The following is a 20,152-nucleotide window of genomic DNA, read 5'->3' as shown; positions in this document are numbered from 1 at the left end:
CCGCCCATGGCTGCTTATTTTATTTTGACCACCCAAAGTCGTTCCTCAGAGCAATGCACCAAGTAAAGTCTCTCCTTTTTGGCAAGAAGCAGGAAGCTTTAACAGGTTTCGATCATCATCACATACGAGTAAAAGTCATAGATCTGCGTATGGTGCTCTTTGAAATCCTCAGTGGCCAAAACGTGGTACTCCAAGACGTTCATTTAAAGGGCACTTCCTGGTGTTTGGCATTGTAACAACACACAGTCCACGATTTTCAACGCAACCTCAAACTTGCTTCTTCTGTTACTGTAGTTATTTCCATCTCCTTTGAAAAAATCAGAAATGGAACAATTTGAACTTCGATACAATTGGTATGAGCTTATTTTCGCCCTCGTTTTAGCGTGCATGAGTTCCGCGGTCTGTCAGCTTTTCAACGTTCTTCCATGATCCTTATTGAAAGATCCTTATCTTGTCTGTCTTGAAACTGCAAACTGCCCCGCGCTAAAAATGGTACCCCGTATGACCCTCCAGAGATTTATGCCCCCCCTCCCTTACATTTATGATTCCTTAATTAACCACCCATAATCCACCCTGTCTCTAACCTAATCTATATAATAAATCTATATAATCAACAAACAATGAACATAAAAAATAAGACTAAGTGTCTCTCGAAATTCTTACCGTGCACCCAACAGGCCCGACACAGTTGCGATCTAGACCTGTACCATCCCCAATTCATGAATATGGGGACCAGTGTAAACTAAGTTGAATTGGCCAGAAATGACAAAAAATGTTATTCATAATCACTTAGTTGACAAAATAAACAACAGGATCACATTTCAACTTAAAAAACAACAAGTGGGCCCTAATTATTCGCAGTGCCTGAGTCGACTATTTTTAATGATATTAATTAAGGTGATACGTTAAAACTACATACATGCATGCACTAGACAACAGATAAGAGGGCGAAAAGCAAGATGTAAAAACTTGCTGAACTTTTTGGGATTCAAGAAACAAACTCTAGTATTTGTTTTTAAATAGTGAAATGACCGTGTTACACATAAGCCGACAGTACGGGATTAATTTTGGGCTTCTTCGCATAACCTTTGAGCATGAAAAAACACTAAGGACCACTCGGAGAAACGTATTCTTCGGCGTCCGCAAAATAGCTGAATTGTGATCTGTATGCAGGCCCGTTGCCTGACCAGAGACTAGGGGCGGGGTTCGTCAAACCCAAAAGTGGAACTTTGGGCACTGTGAACACATATTTTTATACAAAGGCCTATCGTAATGTGTTTTGAACACAATATCAACAAGTTCCATGTTTGTCGCGAACCGAAGGACGCATGCAAGACTTTCATAGGTCCCCTACTTCAGTTTTCAATAGTCACGGCGTATTGTGAATTGGCCTGGTATATGAATTTGCTCTTCACCCTGCACCTTGAATCGGGAGCTGGGAGACGAGTGAATGATATGAACATAATTATCAAAAAATCTCAGAAAATCCCACATAAATTTCAGAAGTTCTACAAAAGTGATAAATTCTAGTAAATCATTACCCCCCCCACTCACTTAACTAAAAATGAAAAAAAAATATTTTGAGGCGCATTTCATTTTGCAGTTCGGGGAAAAAAAATCGGAAAATCGGAATATGTCACCGGAACTTTGTAGCAGTCAATGAAGTCGACATTTATGAATCAGAATATTTGGAGTTTGATTTAATTTCACCTTTTGTGAAACTGGGGGTAAAACATTGCTTCATATACAAACATTCGTAGCGAAAAGTCGAAGTGCCCGTATGGTCCGCGCCACTCTCCGGAGCGCATTCTTCAATTTGTAGGCCTAATATGAAGCAGCGCGCGAACCAGTGTTTTCATTGAACCTAAACTTTCTCGAGTCGTCGAAATTATTTTAGTGTCCTTGCTGGGTGAGCCAGGCAGCATTTCTTGTGAAGACCAGTAAAATGATAAACAACATGGATTACACAACCGTAAAAGACAAAAACGAACAGACGGACCACAATTTGTGAGGTGTGAATAGTACTTACGGTGCATTTAAAAAGTCTATTCAGCCTTTCTGGACTGTTTTCCTTCATTTCTAACACGTGAGTAGAGCCAACGTAAACGGTAACCAATGAAAAAAATGACTGCCTTGTCCCCGCCCACGCCCGGAATGCTTCGCCGCTGGTACGCGTGGCTGGCTGGCGCGTGGCGGCGACTCAGGTTCAAGTCGGCTGCGCTGCAGGTATGGCGCGGCGTAGACTGGTTTCATTTTTTAAATGTTGCCGTTTAAACCGCCTGCAGTTCATTATAAACCGCCTGAGAATCAATTTATAAACTGCGGCATATATTTTGAAAATTACGGAATATTAAAATTATATATTTATTGGAAAAAAAAACAACACCAATGAGCGGAACTCGGAAGCGAAGGGGGGGGGGCACGTGCCTGGTACATTCTGACGTATTACAACGAAATCTTCGTTACATTTATTTACAAATAAAAAGGTTGGTGCCTTCGAGGCGCGTATGTAACATACTCCTGCGCACGACGTCACGTAGGGACTGATGCAGTAAATAAGCCAAAAACTACTTGCGCAGGCCAAATCACTATTTGTATGTACTCAAATTCTCTACGAAATAGAAGATTTTGTGGTTCATGAACTTATAGATTTGTAGAAAAGACATGTTTAGGCGGGCAAAGAGAATATCAAATTGTGTCTGAGTGAGATTTGGAAGAAATCGGTGCATGGGAACGGTTTCGTTATTTTTCGAGAAGTGTAGGCATCGATATTTCAAAACGGTGAGGGGCTCCGCGACTGCATTTTAGGGGTGATCTTCCATGGAAATAAAATTTTTCAAAAGTCATCAGTTAATGAAAGGAACTTTGAAAAGAAAATGAAAAATCATAAACTGGGCTTTCATTTGATGTACGTCTCGAACGCCTGAGAAACTTGGGAGTATTTTTCCTTATTTTTTGAAGTTCGGGTGTTTATCACTGTTGGCTACGGCAGTTTATTTACTGGCCTGAACCAACCGAAGGCCTGTCCTTGGTGACATTGATCGGAGCAGCTGCAGCACATGACAAAAAGTCGGACTTTTTTTTATACCAGGCACGAAATGAGACAGAGGGGTAGCCCCTCCCCCACAAGTCCAATCCACTCCCCAGCCTATTGTCACTTAACACATCCCCCCCCCGATGTCTGAAAGGAATTCCTGAGATACCAGTATAACAATGACCAACACAAAGGCGGGGGAGGGGTTCTCTCTGTCCCATAGTTCGCTTCTTATGCTTTTTTTGTTTTTGTTTTTTACCAAAGCGAAGCGGGGCTACCTGTACGATCTTTGGACTTGATGTCAACAACGGGTGAGGCGCTAGTCTTAGCCAGGCACTCCGTGTATGACGTCACCACGCCAAACTAACGCCGCAAGAAAACCATTTACAGAAGAACACGGGTGGCGAACCTACCGGACAGACACGTGGGTGCGTGCACCGGTGGCATACGTGCACGTTGAGTGACGCTAGTAAGGTATGGTGAGCGCATGGTGGTCAACACGTAAGAAACTAGACTTTGAGGAATCGCTGACACTCCTACGTGATGGAGTAAGTACAATGTACTTTGCTTTTATGATGATTCTACACTAACAATGCTTAAGTTAGGAATCAACACTAGGCATGCCAAGGATACAGTACATAGGCCTATGTACTGTACATGTACATGGCCCATTTAAGTGAAAATGCCGACATGAGCAACTTTAGTAGGCCGGCCCCCTGTATGCACATTTAGATTTTGCACACATCTTACAAATTGTTTATCCCTCCCAAGCGAGTCGGGTCTTATGATTAGCCCCACACGTAGGGCTAAGTAGCTCTCTTTTACAATTTGTCTCTTTTTTGTCGCCACCACAGACAGATTGTAAAAGAGAGCCACCACAGCCCTACTTGTGGGGCTAGTGTGATGATGCGCTCACGAGCAGCCGTAATACTATATCAGTATAAGCCCACAAAGGTCCAAAATAAAGTTTTCTGAGTGCTAGCCCAACTTCACTCTGCCGGGCATGCAGGAATATTTGAATTTTTGAAATGATATTTGACGCGACTTCAGTATGATGATGTAGAGGAGTGAGGGCGCGATCGTTTTTAGCTCTGCAAAATTTGCAGTTTTAATCCATTTTATTGCTTTTGTTTTTAATCATCGTTGATGCATTTTGCTTTTAATTCTTTACTGGAATCTAGCATTTTTAACCTGTGTATTTTTTGCCTTTGAAGTCTGCGTGTTTTCTGCCTCGTTAGTCTACAGTCATTTGTCTCGGCCTGTGGGCTTTGTGCTGTGTGCAATTGCATGTGACCGCCATCTTGGATTTTTCTTTTTGCCTGATTTTAAATCTGTCATTCGTCAGATTTGGAGTAGCTAACTTCTTGTGTGGATCATCATCATCATCACTATTTGAAAGGGATACTTACAGCCGAAATGGCCTTTTTCAATCCTCCATGCAAATCGTGGATCTCCCTTTTAGGAATTTTAATATTTGGAATATTGAAGATCACCACACAAGTCACGCCAGTCAACAACAATGACTTATATAATGCTACATTCTCTGTGGACCACTGGATGACCATATTTACCGCATCTTAGCAGAACATCCATCATTTTCATGGACGTGTTGTAACTGTGGTCTACCAAGCTTATCTACAACCTTTTTTGACAATCTTGGGGGAATTTAATTGTCAAAGAGCTTTACTTCATTAGAGAATCTGCCTGACCCGTTCACTTTTGATCCATCCTCAACTGTAAGCTTACACGTTGGAGAGCCAGTTAGGTCATCTAGCCTGAAATTAAATAGAAATCCTACCAGGAACAGGAAGAGTAGCTTCACCAAGCTCAAGGTCCTTAACATTAACTGTCGGAGTATCAGAGCAAATCTACCTCACTTTGAAGCCATGCTAGCCACAAAATCCAGATGTAGTTATTGGCACAGAGTCTTGGCTCACCAACCAGGTGGCAACCAGTGAAATTTTTCCAGATAGCTATGATATGTCTCTTGCCGGGACCACAACTCTACTAGTAAAGGGGGAGGGGTTTTCATTGCAGTTAAAAATATCTTCATTGCCTCACTGGAGACCACCTTGCAAACTGACTGTTAGACCATCTGGGTATCTATGCAAATGAAAGGCTTGGCCCCAGTTTACGTTGAAGCTTTTTACCGCCCCCAATCAACAGATCAGGGTTACTTACTGCAGCTGGACACATCTCTCTAAAATCCCAGCAACGCCTCTATCTGGCTTTTAGGGGATTTTAACTTACCTCATATAAATTGGAACACTGTCTCCTTCACACCTGGTGGTAACTATCCGGCAATTAGCAAATGTATGATTGATATCGCAAATGACCACAATCTGCATCAAGTTGTTATGAAACCTACTCGTGAATCCAACATTCTTAATCTCTGCTTCACCAACAGTCCTGCATCCGTTGATGCCGTTCACGTTGAGAGTGGCATCGGTGACCATGATAGGGTCATTGTTACTCAAACCAAAAGTGATCAGACCAGCCAAGAGAAAGGTGTTTCCGTTTAGTAAGGCCAACTTTGAGAATAATAACGCAGATATGATGCATTTTAACAGTTCTTTGACTCCAGACATACTGGACTTGTGCACAATTCAGTCTCTGTATGATGATTTTAAGGAAGCCCTTCTCATCAGCTCCATAGATAGGAACATACCTTCAAAGTTTAGTTCTGGTCTAGTCACTTCTCCTTCCCTTGGGTAAATTGCTCCATCAAACGAAATATCAGGAGAGAGCAAAGAATCTATAGCAAAGTCCGCAAATGGGGCTTCGCAGCTCACAGGGCTGAGTTTTGGAAACTTCAGAGAAGTATCGACAGAAAAGTTAGGATGTCTTATAAAACCTATATCAAGGATATTATTGGTGGTAGTTGAAGTCAGACAACACTAAACCATTCTGGAACTTCAGGTCTAAGCAAAGAGAAGCCTCAGGTGTTTTGCCACTCAATGCCGAAGGTAGAATTCTCTCAAGTTCAAAGGATAAGTCCGAGGCTTTAAATCGTCAATTCTGTTCAGTATTTACAAACGAAGACGTAGAGAATATTCCCGATCTTGGACCCAGTAGTGTGCCAGACATCACCGACATTGTCATTTCCACAGAAGGCATTCTTAAGTTGCAGGGTCACTCCCCTCAGATTGGTGCTATGCCAATATAACTCCCATTTCCAAGAAGGATGACAGATCAGTCCCATCTAACCAATGGCCAGTGTCCTTGACACCAGTCACCTGTAAGCTGCTAGAACACATCATCTATAGACACATCATGGATCACTTTGAGAAGCTCAACATTCTTACAGATCAACAACATGGCTTTCGTAAAGGGAGATCATGTGGAACCCAGCTTTCTGCACTAGTAGATGACCTCCAGAGGATTTTAGATAAAAAGAGCCAAGCTGATCCAGTAATTATGGATTTTAGCAAGGCCTTTGACACCGTACCCCACCAACGCCTCCTTGCAAAACTTCATCATGCTGGAATTCGAAATAATATCTTCTCCTGGATTGGCAATTTTCTTACTAAACGTCATCAAAACGGTAGTAGTTGGTGGTGAATCGTCAGTAATGTCACCCGTGATCTCAGGTGTCCCTCAGGGCACAGTGTTGGGCCCCTTCTTTTTCTTGTATATGTTGATGACCTACCTTGCAATATATCATCAAGTGTGAGATTGCCGACGATTGTATCATATATCAAGAAGTCAGCAGCACTCAAGATACTGAACGTCTTCAAGCTGATATCAACAGGTTGAAAGATTGGGAAGCCACTCGGCAAATGAGTTTCCATACAGCAAAATGTTTTATCATGAGAATTACTTGCAAAAGAAAACCAATCATTAATCCATACATGATGGGAGATCACACCCTAAAGAAAGTAAAAGACCACACCTACCGGTACCTTGGTGTTGAGCTTTCGTCAGACATGACTTGGATCAAGCACATCAACAAAATTGCAATGAAAGCTAACAGAACTCTGGGCCTACTTGAGAGGAACTTGACCTGGTGTGATAGATCAACTAAGTCAGCAGCTTATTTTGCTTTGGTTCGTCCACTTTTAGAATACACGTATTGCCATGCTATATGGGATCCATACCAGCAGTCCAACAAATTGACACAATCGAAAAAATCCAGAGGCATGCTGCGAGGTTCGTCTTCAATGACTACAGGCGCCAATCTAGCGTTACTGATCTGCATGTACTTACTCAATTCCAGTGGGATAGTCTTGAATCCAGAAGTGTTAAAGCTGGTCTGCAACTGATTTATAAAGAAACCCATGGTCTTATCCCAAGCAATATCTCTCATCATCTTATCAATGGCAACAGACTTGGGATAGAAACCCGTCCGAGTACTGGCAGATTCATGTATAGGCATATATCTACAAATAAGAACTGTTACCAAAAGTCACTATACCCTAAAACACTACCCATTTGGAACTCATTGCCTGAGTCACTCCGCTGTGCCCCATCACTGAGAAAGATTTATTGATGAAAATTGAGTTGGTTGACTGGACCTGCATACATGTAAATATCTCAGAAATTACATGTAGTTCGCAAGCAGACTCCTCGCGTAGTGCCAACTGTGCAGGATAGCCACACCAGGCGTTGCACAGCAAGCTACAGATACAGATAGATCAGTTAATAATAGTCTGAGTAACTTGGACTCTACGAATTGCCTTTTTGAAATTTACTGACAGGTGCATGAGGTGCCTGGCCTTTTAGTTTGGGAAGGCCAGGCACTTGGATGCATCATTAATTACCTCAGAGGAGAAGGCAAAATCCCAGTCTTTCTTGCCAGATTGTCAAACTTTGGCAAATAAGTACATGTACATGTGTTTCCAGAATTCTAACATTGCATAGTTTTACATCGCGATCGCTTTAAGTTGACAGGGACATTGGTTTACCGTGTGTTCCCATCAGATGTAATTTTGTAATTCTACAGGAAAGTCGCAGTAAGTCAACCAAAAAAAGTCTAATGGGAACACGCCTTTGATGCACTTGGCAATCAACAGCAGCCAAACAGATTGGTCATTTTGAGACAATGGGAGCTAGTCTCATTAAACAATGCCACTTTTGGATCTTGTGGTGGCTGGCAACCACAGAGTCCTAGGCTGTTTGGCCTTGGGGAGAGTTGACCTGTAGGATCTTGTCACAATTACTGTGACAAATGATACAGACTGATGTGTCTGGCAGGGTTTGTAGCCAAACAACCCTGAACAGTTAGGGTTATATATTGTGCTTGTTTTAATTATGATAATGACTTTGGAATCATTCATATATTACATGTAAATTGACAGAAATTCCATTTCTCCCGTCCGGCTACCTTTTTCTTATTGTTAGGGCACTTGTTGGCACGTGGATAGAAGCAGAGATGGTAGTGAGAGTGGAAGAAATGTGCTGTCCATTCAAGAGGAGTCTGTCTTCTGCAGTGACTGTAACTAGTCTCTTCAAGTAAAGAAGATGATGTTGAGGCCATACATGGATGTCACAGTCACATGCACAAAGCAACGTCAAGGCCATATTGAAGACTTCAAGTATAGACACTCAAGCCAATATAGGGTCATAAGATATTACCTGAACCAAATCACTTTCAAGTTTGACAACTTAACAATCACCATTGTGCGGTTAATTGTGTGTGTTCATTTGACCCTAAAAGAACCAGGGAGTAGATAGAATCTGCCCCCTCAAGACTTGTTCTGATATTGCCACAGTACAGTAGTCGAGCCCCAGGAGTTTTTCAGTAACTCTTTTGTGGTCTTTTTGACATCAATTCTGTGAAAATGTACATGTATCTTTCTTGTTACAAACACCCCGTTTTCCCTGAAAGAAAGAGCAAAAAAAAAAAAAAAGCAAGTCTGGTCTGAGCCAATTTGGCTCATCGGGCTGGTGTTTGTTGCGGTTTCGTTGGCATGAAACTACTAAGAATATTTCTTTTTCCCCCATGGATGGGATGCCAGTCCATCACAGGTTGCTTCCCAGCTAATACTAGTACCCATTTATACTCCTGGGTGGTGAAAGACAAGCAGGAGTGAAGTGGCTTGCCAAAGGCCACAACATATACTGCCAGTAGCTGGATTCGAACCTCCAACCCTATGATTGGAAACGATAGACCCTAACCAATTGGCCACATGAAAGTGGTCAGCCATACTTCCATTTTTTACGAGCCAAGCCCTTAGTTTCATATAGCAGTTTTTTACAGTCACTTTGACAGCAGTTCTGTGAAAATCACACATACTGTTCTCATGCAGCACCCACTTTTCTGAAACAGGTCAACCAAAAAACGTACCTGCACTTTCAACTGCTGTGCTGAGTGCACATGGTGGCTGGTACGCTTGTAACCTTCAACTTCAAATGACTGTATCAACTACAAGTTGTATGTCAGATTGATTTGAAATTCCACATCTGTATTGATAAGGAGTGTTTTACATGCACGCCAAGTGTTGGAAAAAATGGGCTTTTGGGGCAGACAAGATCTCGGCTGTGAGATGGTACAAAATAACCCGGCAACGTCAGGGTTAACACTGAAATAAAATGGACAGAACTTGATGACATTGATTGGTTTCTCCCAGCAATCCTGGCAGGAGGAATTTCTGTTGTGTTTGCTGCATCAGAAGCTCTGTTATAAAATGCTGCTATAAAACAACCACAGAGGGCGCTATTACCATTCCATGAAGCCCACTACATCAAACAATGGTAATGGAAAGATTAAAGGAAAAAAAGAACTAAACACTCCCTTAATCGCACAATGGTAATGGAAAGAGGAAAAAAGAACTGTACACTGCCTTAATGGCACAGTGGTAATGGAAAGAAAATATGTCACAAGAAAAATGAATACTTCACGTCAGCCATAGAAGACAACAAAAGCAGTTAATGTATGTTATGGAAAAAGCTATACGAGGTTCTCCCAAAAAATCAGAAAAGTGTTCCAAACTCCATCCTTTGTCCAAATGGAGAAGACATTGACGATCCTATTGACATTGCTGATATATTTAATGAACATCAATTCACAAGGGAGGAGACAAATGTAGTTTAAGCAATTGTCCTATCTCTGTACTGCCAATTGTCTCTAAGATTCTGAGAAAGTGGGTGTGCTCGTCAGTATACACTTACCTTGAAGAAAATAACCTCATTCCTAGTTGCCAGTCAGGATTTAGACCCTTGCACTCAACTGAAACCACCCTACCCAATTTGACAAATAGGTGTTTCCAGGCTATGGAGCATGGAGAAGTTACAGGTGGTGTATTTATAGATCTCAGTAAAGCATTTGATCGTGTTGACCGTGAAATTCTTCTGGAATAATTGAAAAGGCTTAACATGTCTACTTCACTAATCGGCTGGTTTAAATCATACCTAAGAGATCGTTGTCAGTTGGTGTCCCCCAGGGTTCGATATTAGGACCGCTTTTATTCATTATTTACACCAAATTGTAACTTGTATATGTATGCAGATGACTCCACTCTAACGTGCAGCTCTTCCAATATTAATGAAATAGAAAGGAATGTGAATGTAGCTCTTGACAGAATTCTACATTGGTGCTCAAGAAACAAACTTGAACTAAATACAAACAAAACCCAATGCATGCTCATTGGCTGAAGGCAGAATTCCACCAATACAGAATTGAACCTCTACATTGCTGATAGCCCAATTGTCGAAAAAAAATCTTGCCAAGGCTTGGGAGTTATTATTGACAAAACACTAAGTTAGGGCCCACATGTTGATTACGTAAGAAAAACAGTCTCGTCTAAATTAGGTATATTAAACAGAATCCGGAACTATGTCGGACAAAGTAGCCTGTACACATTTCTCATTAGCTTAGTTATGCCAACTTTAGAATACTTTTGCACGGTATGCGGAGGAAGATACATATCCCACAATACCATTCTTAACAAATGTCTAACTGAACACTGCCTTAATCGCACAATGGTAATGGAAAGAGGATAAAAAAGAACTGAACACTGCATCACGGCAGTAGCGCCCCCACCCATCCAGAAAAGCAGACAAATTTTAATGTTTATAGCAAGATACTGAAAACTGTGAAATATGCTCTTAAGTTGAAAAATTCAGAGGACATGACGTTCCAATCCTAGCAGAATCTTTTCGAAGTTATGTGATCAAGTTTTAACCAACACAGTGGAAATTTTAGTGACACATGATATAAAACTGATCATTTGGAAGAATAAATATAGAAAGGTTTACAAATGCATGTTTGACCTAAATTACACTGAAATACATCCAAGGTCTGAATATTTTGTGTATTCTCTGTCTTTTTAACATATTGAAATATCTGCTTTTGTTATTTAAATACATGCAAATGTTTGTTCCCTCTGACCTTTTCTGAAATTGCGCAATCCTAACCTTTAAATAAAAGTTCCGAAATCATATCTACCAAGAGGCCTATGGCCTGGTGGTTAGCTTGCTCGCTGCCAGGCCAGGGGATCCCGGTTCAAAACCAGGGGTCCCCGGAAAAGAAGTTTTTTTTTTTTTTTTTTTTTTTAATACTAAGTTTTTTAACAAAATTGTGCATGCCCACCTGGGATTGAACCCAGGTCCTTGTGCATAGCAGTTAGTGTCCTTAACCACTATGCCACGGCACTTACTTGAAAAGGTGTGCTCGTTTCTAAATGTTAAACCCTCCATTGTTTGGACTTAGACTATTTTTCAGCCAAACTGTGAGCTGGAGATGGGCAAGGGTTTAAGTCCAAGGGGCTGGAAGTCTGAGAGCTGACAGGAAGGGTAGAGTGGATGGCTAAGGGCTTGGGACTATCAGAATTTGAGCTCTTGAGGATCCCCCAGGGTTGAGGACATAGCTTCATAATGTTCCATCACTTCCATGTTGCTATTGGGTTTATTGTAGCGCTTATAAGATTGAGACTAAAAGGCTCCACGAGGGAACTTTATATAAGGAGCTTGGAAGATGTTTAAGACTGGCAGGTCTTCTATGTACATGTAGGATGAGGCTGTAATGTAAAATCTAAAGATGGAAACAGATGTACCTTAAACTCTGGCAGTGTAAAATGGTCCAGATTAGGAGAAGGGTTAAGTGGCAAAAGACTGCAGTTCTACAAATAGATATACATGTACAAACAAGTTGTTCTGCTAGTTTAAATAAATGGGCATTTATTTCACTTGCAAACTGAAATTAACTGGTTATAGCAATAAATAGTGATGGTTTTTACATACAGACAAAGCATTTGTGCAAGGTAATATTTTCAAATGAATCTAATGTCATGTCAGTGCTAAAAGGTCCTTAGAAAGGTGTCAAGTGAAAAATATTGTTTCAGACATTAACTTGGGAAAAAGAATTGGTTAAAATTTAAACATGTTGGTTGCAAAAAACTAGTTTTAGGACTAAAAATAATAGTATAAATCAAATATTTCTTTCGTTCACAGAGTAAACGCCCTTAGAGTGTTTTCAAAATTACATTTTTACAGTAATGACCTTTCAGCACTGAGCCAACCAATTTTCAGTTTTGTGATAATTTTAAGCGAAAGACTTTCTTCTAATGCTGTGGCAATGTGGATGTACAACTTGGAAAATACAAAATGCACATAGAATTTTGTTCAAAGAGAAACTTATAAAGATGAACAAGGAAACTGACCGGAGCGGGGATTGAACCTGCAACCCTCTGGAACACTGTACCAGAGCTCCACCAACTGAGCTACCCAGTCCTCTGTTGGTGGTTTTTCCCATTTGTCAATATCTCTGTTTAGGGGGGTGAACTTGTTAAATGTGAGGTTCAGAACAGCCACTGGGTTGACTGAATAGTGCTGGCATTTTAGCTGCCTGAATGGGAACACAGCTTAATTTTTAAAGCATGCAATTTAGTTGTAAGCTTTTAGTCCTCAACAGAAGTAGTATCAAAGTGTCTACAGTTTCCAAATGGTAATTATTTGCAAATTTTGAAGCAAATGTAAAGCATCTTAATAACTTAAATGTAAACATGAATGTTTTTAAATGTGCATTTATAATACGAGTCAATGCATTACAATGAAAAGAAACAAATTAAAGGCGAACAATAGTCTTTCTTTAAAAAACTGACCAATTGTCTATTCAATATACAGAGTACCTCTTAAGTCATGAATAATTTAGATTAAGTACAGCGTCATTATACTGAAAAATTTGGAACATGCCTCTTGGCTCCCAAAGTTTCTGCACACTTTTTACTAAACATCACAGATTTGTTTTCTAGAAAAAAATTTAGGTCTGATGACATATTAGCAAAACAAGCGGCCGCAAAAGAGAATCCGTTTTACAGGCACTAGAACACACATGCATGTATGCTTAACAAGTTGCAACTGACGTTGCAACATAGGAAATAGCACCCTCTTTTTCTGAAAATGGCACCCTCTGTGTTTTGGCAAATAGCGCCCTCTTTTGCCAGGACTTTTCATCTGTTTTTATGGAAATCGGAATATTTTGATTTTTAGGCCTAAGAAGATGGGATGATTGGAACAGTACCATTGAAATCTCTATAGTTGGGGAGGTATGATACACCAAGCACTGCGTATGGACCCTGCCCTGTTCATTGTAGCAGCATTGTACTGTATACAAATATACAATACTGAAAAAAACTTGAAGGATCAGATGTTTGTCTTTGAAATTTCAGTCAGGTGTGTCCCTCATCGACTTTACTTTTTGTACACTGAAGCTCACGTTCATGCTTGGTTGAGCACCCTAGAATGTGAGACAATGCAATTGGTTAATCGTGTTTCAGAGCCCAATTAGCTGCAAGGGTCAGAAAGCATTGGGCGATGTGTATTGCTCAGGTATTGCACAACTTCAAAATGTCCACCTTTCACTCTCTTTGCACATAAATTAAGGATGGGATCCGGGATGACTCTAAGGCAAGGGGGTGAGAGACTGGGAGTGTATTAGAGAGTTCGGGAGGGGGGGAATACGATCACATGAATGAGACTAGCCAGTACTATGCAACCCTGTTGTGGTAAAATGATGTACACCTACAGTACATGTACACGTATGTGTCACACTTTGAGGACATTTGAGAAAAAGTGACTGAAATATTGGACCTCTTACCATTTTGTGTTTAGGTTTTGGGAAACTGTGAAGCTGTTTTTAATGTCCTGACAACCACAAATTAGTTTTTGTATCAATCATCATTTTTACAGGTAATTATCAAAATATGTGATTTGGGGGAAGATTTGCAAACAGATACGTCCGACTTAGCGTTATTTGACTGAATAGAAGGGCCTCATCAACAGTTACATGTAATTTTTTCATGCTGAGATTCATACATGTACCTTCAAAGTGCTTCATTTCTGTGATTCAGATTTACAAACAGTGCCCAGACATGACCAGCCGAGATATCGATCTAACTCATAAATAGCGCCTTCACATTACCATATCATTCTACCTCATAAACAGCGCCCTCACATTACCGCGATATCATTCTACCTTATAAACAGCGCCCTCACATTACCGCGATATCATTCTACCTCATAAACAGCGCCCTCACATTACCATGATATCATTCTAACTCATAAACAGCGCCCTCACATTACCATATCATTCTAACTCATAAACAGCACCCTCACATTACCATGATATCATTCTAACTCATAAACAGTGCCCTCACATTACCACGATGTCATTCTTACTCATAAACAGTGCCCTCGCATTACCATGATATTGTACCTCATAAACAGCGCCCTCACACTATGCGATATCATTCTAACTCAAACTGTGCCCTTTCACATTACTGCAATATCATTCCAACTCAAACTGTGCCGTCACATTATCGTGATATCATTGTAACTCATAAACAGCGCCCTCACATTACTGTGATACCATTCTAACTCATAAACAGCGCCCTCACATTACTGTGATATCATTCTACCTCATAAACAGCGCCCTCACATTACTGTGATATCATTCCAATTCATAAACAGCGCCCTCACATTACTGAGATATCATTCTAATTCATAAACAGCGCCCTCTCATTACTTGGTCATACATCTCATACATCATTTTCAGGGCCGTAAAGGACCTAGACAAGGTGCTGACCAAAGTTTTTCCAGTGTCGTGAGACTTCAGTACTCTGTATCGGGAGTTTCCTGTTTCAATGCCAGAAAAGAGCCACATGACGTTCATTTGTTTAAATTATTAATCACTACATATGATCCTTTGATCCTTTTGAGTAGTGTACAAATGCACATAGACTTTGCTCCATCACTAAGGTGGAAGCAAAGAACTGCATTTCTGAGAAGATTGAGTCCTTTCCTTGCCTTTTTGTGAATCAATGCCCAAGATTCTGATGAGGATCCGTCATGCAATCTTGGAAACTGTTCCTCCTTGGTGATGGAGGCGAGGACTGGCATCTATCTGAGTTGCTTCCTGTCCTTGACATTCTCATGAATCATCTCTGTGAAGTCCCATAGGATCGTATCCTCCATCTTCTCTCTCTCCAGGCTGAAGGAGGCGAGGGCGCTCTTCTCATCAGCATCATGGTCTGTTTCTCTTGTGGCATACCCACAGCTGTCATAGGAGGAGGTCTGGGGAAGAAATTAATCACAAAAGGAACTAAGTTGGAGCAGAAAGTGAGACATTTCTTCAAAAATTACAGGATCCTTGTATGCTCCTTATTTTTCCACACCTTTTACTTCATTAAAAAACTTTCAGTGTCTATTGCTCTTCATCCATTTTCATGTCAGAAAATGAACTATGACGAGGATTCCTTTGACACTGCTGAACCATTACTTTTGAAAGCATTTGTGATTTGTACTCTTTGTTAAACATATTTTGCCAGACACCCCTTTAGGGTTTAGTGAATCAAACGGACATTTTTAAACACATAAAATTGTCTTGCCCTTTTCCTTACAAGTGAGGGCGCTGTTTTACAGTAATGCTGTAACACCAATCAGGGAAGGCCACAAACCTAAAAATACCTATGGACCAACAGCTCCTACAGAAATCAATGATTGAAATGTAGGCAGAAAAATTCCCACAGCATGCCTAAGTCTGTTGAGTTGGATACAAATCGAAATTTTTTTGTTTACACCGAGGTCCCTTTTTATGTTTTGTTCAATATTTGTCAAAATTAAGTTAGATCCTTCTTGAAATAAGAGCTCTGAACACTTACATTTTTGTCCATATTCATTGCTCACCTTCAAAAAGCCTGAACAAATTCCCATGTATGTGATTTCAATTTTTTTACTTTAGTTTTGAAATGTTTTGGAAACAGTTCTCAGTGCTCTATCAGGTAAAACTTGAGAAAATGCATGTATATTAAATTTGCTTTTCAAAATATTTACTAAACAGGGATATCAGGAATTTATCTAAATTTCACATAATGTGCACCCTGGCTTCTACTAATGGCCAATATTATGACAAAGAAAAATTGAACTGTGCTAGGTTAGAACTTTAATAAAAAGACCAACAGGGCCAAATAATGTTTGATGGACAACGGCCACATTTGCCCCCAATCTATCTTCTTTAAAATAGAGCAGTGCTGCACAGCAAATCATGAAACCCCAGGGGACAAGGCAGCCATTTGCTCATGCTCATGGTTATTAAAAATGGAGAATTTCCTTAAATTATGCCCTTGCTGTTGTCGGTCTAAAGGTATTTTATGTCTATGATTAGACGCTTCATTTCATGAGTTTTACTATTAAAAACTATGAAACCCAAATTGCTCCTTGAACATGTTGACCCTGTCTCAAGAAATGTGGACCATTGGTCAATGGTAATTTGTTATGAAACAGCAATGAACCATGAGGGAAAAGGAACTTTAGGCCAGGAAATGTGAACAATTCCAGTATAGTGGGTGCATTCAACTAGCTTGCCCTGGTTACAAGGGTTTAACCTCATCCCTTTTGTCCTGCTTGGTTAACACAATGCACACAACCATCCCTAGGTCAGGGCTGCCCTAAAAGCTAGCCACAAGCACCCAAGGGTGGATCCAGGACCCAAATTTTTTCAGGGAGCGGGGACAAACTTGATTCTTGGGGCCAAAATTTCTCTTTTCATTTTTAAAAATGTTTGAGGGGTTAGGCTACATTTCCACTTTTCAAAAAAGGGAAATTAAACAGACCAAAGAGATCCTTTCATTTTTCAAATAAAAAACAATTTTTGCTCCTTTTTGGTCATGACCCCAATTGGCCCCTCCCCCCTTTACCGGATTCATCCTTGCAGAAAGCCAGCAATGATATTAAATACAGGACTTTTACCTGTGTTACTTATGACCTGCCTCTTCACTTTGGAGATTTCATCAGTCGGTCCACTGACTCCTCTCTCACCATGATGCTAGCCAGCTTCAGCGTTCATGTAGGCAGCTACGGCAGTACTGGTACATCCACCTGGCAATGAGGCCTTCCCGAATCTAAACACAGGGAAAAATGACAAAAAAACAAGAACAAAAGGTCACATTAATAATTTTTTCCCCAAATGAGCAAAACATCCAAATTTCAATCCATCACCGCATAGAGTCTTCTTGTGGGTCACTGCTAAATCCATAAAACCATACAGTGGTGGGGAGTGCAGGGTGTAACAGGCTGGGTGGGGTCTGAGCCCAATTTCATGGGGCTTCTTAACACAGTCAGAAGAAAAATCGTGTTAACTTTAGCAGAAAAATGTGCTAACCTCAGTTGAGCACTATTTCATGGCGGTGCTCGGGGTGGTTGTGCTAACGGTTGCGTGCGGATAGAGATTTTTTTGTTACATAACTAAGTTTAGGCAAATCTTTTCCAAGGTTACGATGCATTTGGCTGTACTTACTGTTTATGGTATGAATGAAATACATAGCCTCTGTAAGTGTGAAATCGCAAAAAAAATTGGGCCCTGATTGTTACAAGCAAGGTTCCCACAAAATCTGAAAATCACATTCAGTGACCTTCCCTGCACTTTCCAGAACTAAAATATGACAGTTTCCATGGCATTTAATGCCACTCTGCACAGAAAATTTGTTTGGAATAATGAACGGGAAGACTGCCACAGCTACTATCCACGTCAAAATCACCTTTGTATGATCTTGATTTGCATGACGTTTCCTCAGACCAGTTTTCAGTGAGTTTTCCATGACTTTCTGGGACAACTTTTTCCCAGAATTTTCAGTGACTGTGGGAACCCCGTAGAAGGACAAACAGGTTAAAAGTACTGTACAGTCTATCATTTGCAGTTATCCAAAAAGTATCCAAAATTGTTATTGAAAAGAATACATGTACTTGGCTTAGAGGACTAAATTCTGTGAGACACTGTTCTTTCTGGCAAACGGTAATCATGAAGAAAAAAACGATTTCAAGCAGGCAAATTGTCAAATTTGGTTAAAGTCACTATAAGAAATGCATGCAAGCATTGACACGATGCACACCGCAGACGCTAGCAGTTTCTATAATTCATCAGTTCAGGGGGTGACAAGGTGTAGCTGAATTTGAGTGAAAATGAGAATGTTTCCCAGATGCTGAATTCAGGCACAATTTAAAACACGACCCAGAAACTTTTGATCTGAAATCTAAATCCTAGAATAGTCTTCTCAGAATATGGAGCATTCACTATTAAGCTGAAACTTCATCAGGTCCGTTCTTGTGTTCCCTTCTTTAGATTTTGATTAATTTTGTTGCTCAAAGGAAAATAATCCACAAAAGACAAATGGTGGACTGTACCTTTAAACAAATTGTTGCGACAACCAAAATCATGACTGCTATTGTCGTAAAACAAGAGATGGCTTACTCTTCTGGGTAGATGTACGTGATGCCAGAAGATGAGACAACAGGCAGGGGACCAACCACGCTGCTATCGCCTTACTCTATCAGGGCGGTGATGCCAGAAGATGAGCCCACAGGGAGGGGACCAACCACGCTGCTATTGCCTCACACTCTATGAGGGCAGTGATGCCAGAAGATGAGCCCACAGGCAGGGGACTACCCACGCTACCATCGCCTCACTCTATCAGGGCAGTGATGCTATCACTTTAACATCTGGTAAAAATATAGTGACAAAAAGGGAATAGTTATGTCTGTAAGTATTGTAATAAATGTACTATTGTTTGAGCATGTCCCCAGCAGAGTTGTGGGTTTTAAGGGGATGTCCAAAAAGTGTGGCTGAAGCTAGATGGTGAAAGCCACAAGTGGGTGCCTTCAGTCATCTGCCACAGACTTATGTACATTAACTCTGTCGGCCTAACCTGACTGATTCGGCTTAGGTTGGCGACTTCACACTGACGAGTATACAGTGTGTTTACATTGGCACGTTTCGATATCCAAATCTTCAAAAAGGCAATTCGTAAGAGTCCAAGTTGCTTAGACTATTACTGACTGATCTACATGTTTTTGTACATTCCTGATGCAGTCACGTCAATTATCATTTCAAAAATTTGAAGTGAAGTTGAGCTCTTAGGCTTAGGGCCTATGGGACAGCTGCACGTACGGGGAGCAACGACTTGAGGGATAAACAATTTGCAAGATGTGTGCCAAATCTTAGTTAGGCATAAATGAAGTTACTCATGAATGTCATTATCACAGAAATGGGACATGCACATGTACTGAAGGGGGAAACCACTGCAGGTGAGCGTAGGCATGCTTTGCGTTGATCCTAGTCCTACATTACATCTGTTCCTTGCCCTAAGATTGTCTCAACATGGTCTTTCCTTTCTTCAATCGCCGGCCGTGCTCTCAACTGAGGAACTAGGCCTATGAATTTTATTCCTGTAAAGTGTCTCTAGAATAATAAAAGCAAAATCCATTGTACTTACTCCATCACTGTCATCACATACGTGTGTCTGCGATTCCTCACAGCCTTGTACTTGAAATCGCGAAATGACACGGGCTGGCAACCGTACCGTCGAGCGCATGTCACATGTCCTATACTACTAGCATAGCACACTACAAACGTCATGAACGTGGCACGTGGACGTGCAATTTTATTCCTGTAAAGTGTCTCTAGAATAATAAAAGCAAAATCCATTGTACTTACTCCATCACTGTCATCACATACGTGTGCCAGCGATTCCTCACAGCCTTGTACTTGAAGTCGCGAAATGACACGGGCTGGCAACTGTACCGTCGAGCGCATGTCACATGTCCTATACTACTAGCATAGCACACTACAAACGTCATGAACGTGGCACGTGGACGCGTGCCAGCGTACCCACGTGTTCAAGTTGTATT

At 40.8% G+C, this 20,152-nt stretch overlaps 2 long non-coding RNA genes across 3 annotated transcripts; one reads left to right on the top strand and one right to left on the bottom strand.

The window, feature by feature from the left end:
* The first annotated feature begins 3,309 nt into the window (after nucleotides 1-3,309).
* On the top strand, nucleotides 3,310-11,307 carry LOC147797438 (uncharacterized). Its single transcript, XR_015427132.1, has 2 exons — nucleotides 3,310-3,582; nucleotides 8,375-11,307. It is a non-coding gene; the product is annotated as an uncharacterized LOC147797438 (long non-coding RNA).
* An 815-nt stretch (nucleotides 11,308-12,122) lies between these two features.
* On the bottom strand, nucleotides 12,123-20,064 carry LOC110983857 (uncharacterized). Of its 2 annotated transcripts, none has more exons than XR_002598789.2 (4): nucleotides 19,959-20,064; nucleotides 18,717-18,964; nucleotides 17,219-17,370; nucleotides 12,123-15,544 (listed from the first exon to the last, which is right to left on the bottom strand). It is a non-coding gene; the product is annotated as an uncharacterized LOC110983857 (long non-coding RNA). The 2 variants fall into 2 exon arrangements; XR_015427131.1 differs by lacking the exon at nucleotides 19,959-20,064 and adding an exon at nucleotides 19,738-19,940.
* Nucleotides 20,065-20,152: the final 88 nt, after the last annotated feature.

Source organism: Acanthaster planci, linkage group LG11 (genome assembly GCF_054643075.1).
Source record: "Acanthaster planci isolate LZ-2023a linkage group LG11, COTS_SCS, whole genome shotgun sequence".
Taxonomy (NCBI): domain Eukaryota; kingdom Metazoa; phylum Echinodermata; class Asteroidea; order Valvatida; family Acanthasteridae; genus Acanthaster; species Acanthaster planci.
This window is presented reverse-complemented; position numbering and strand designations above follow the sequence as displayed.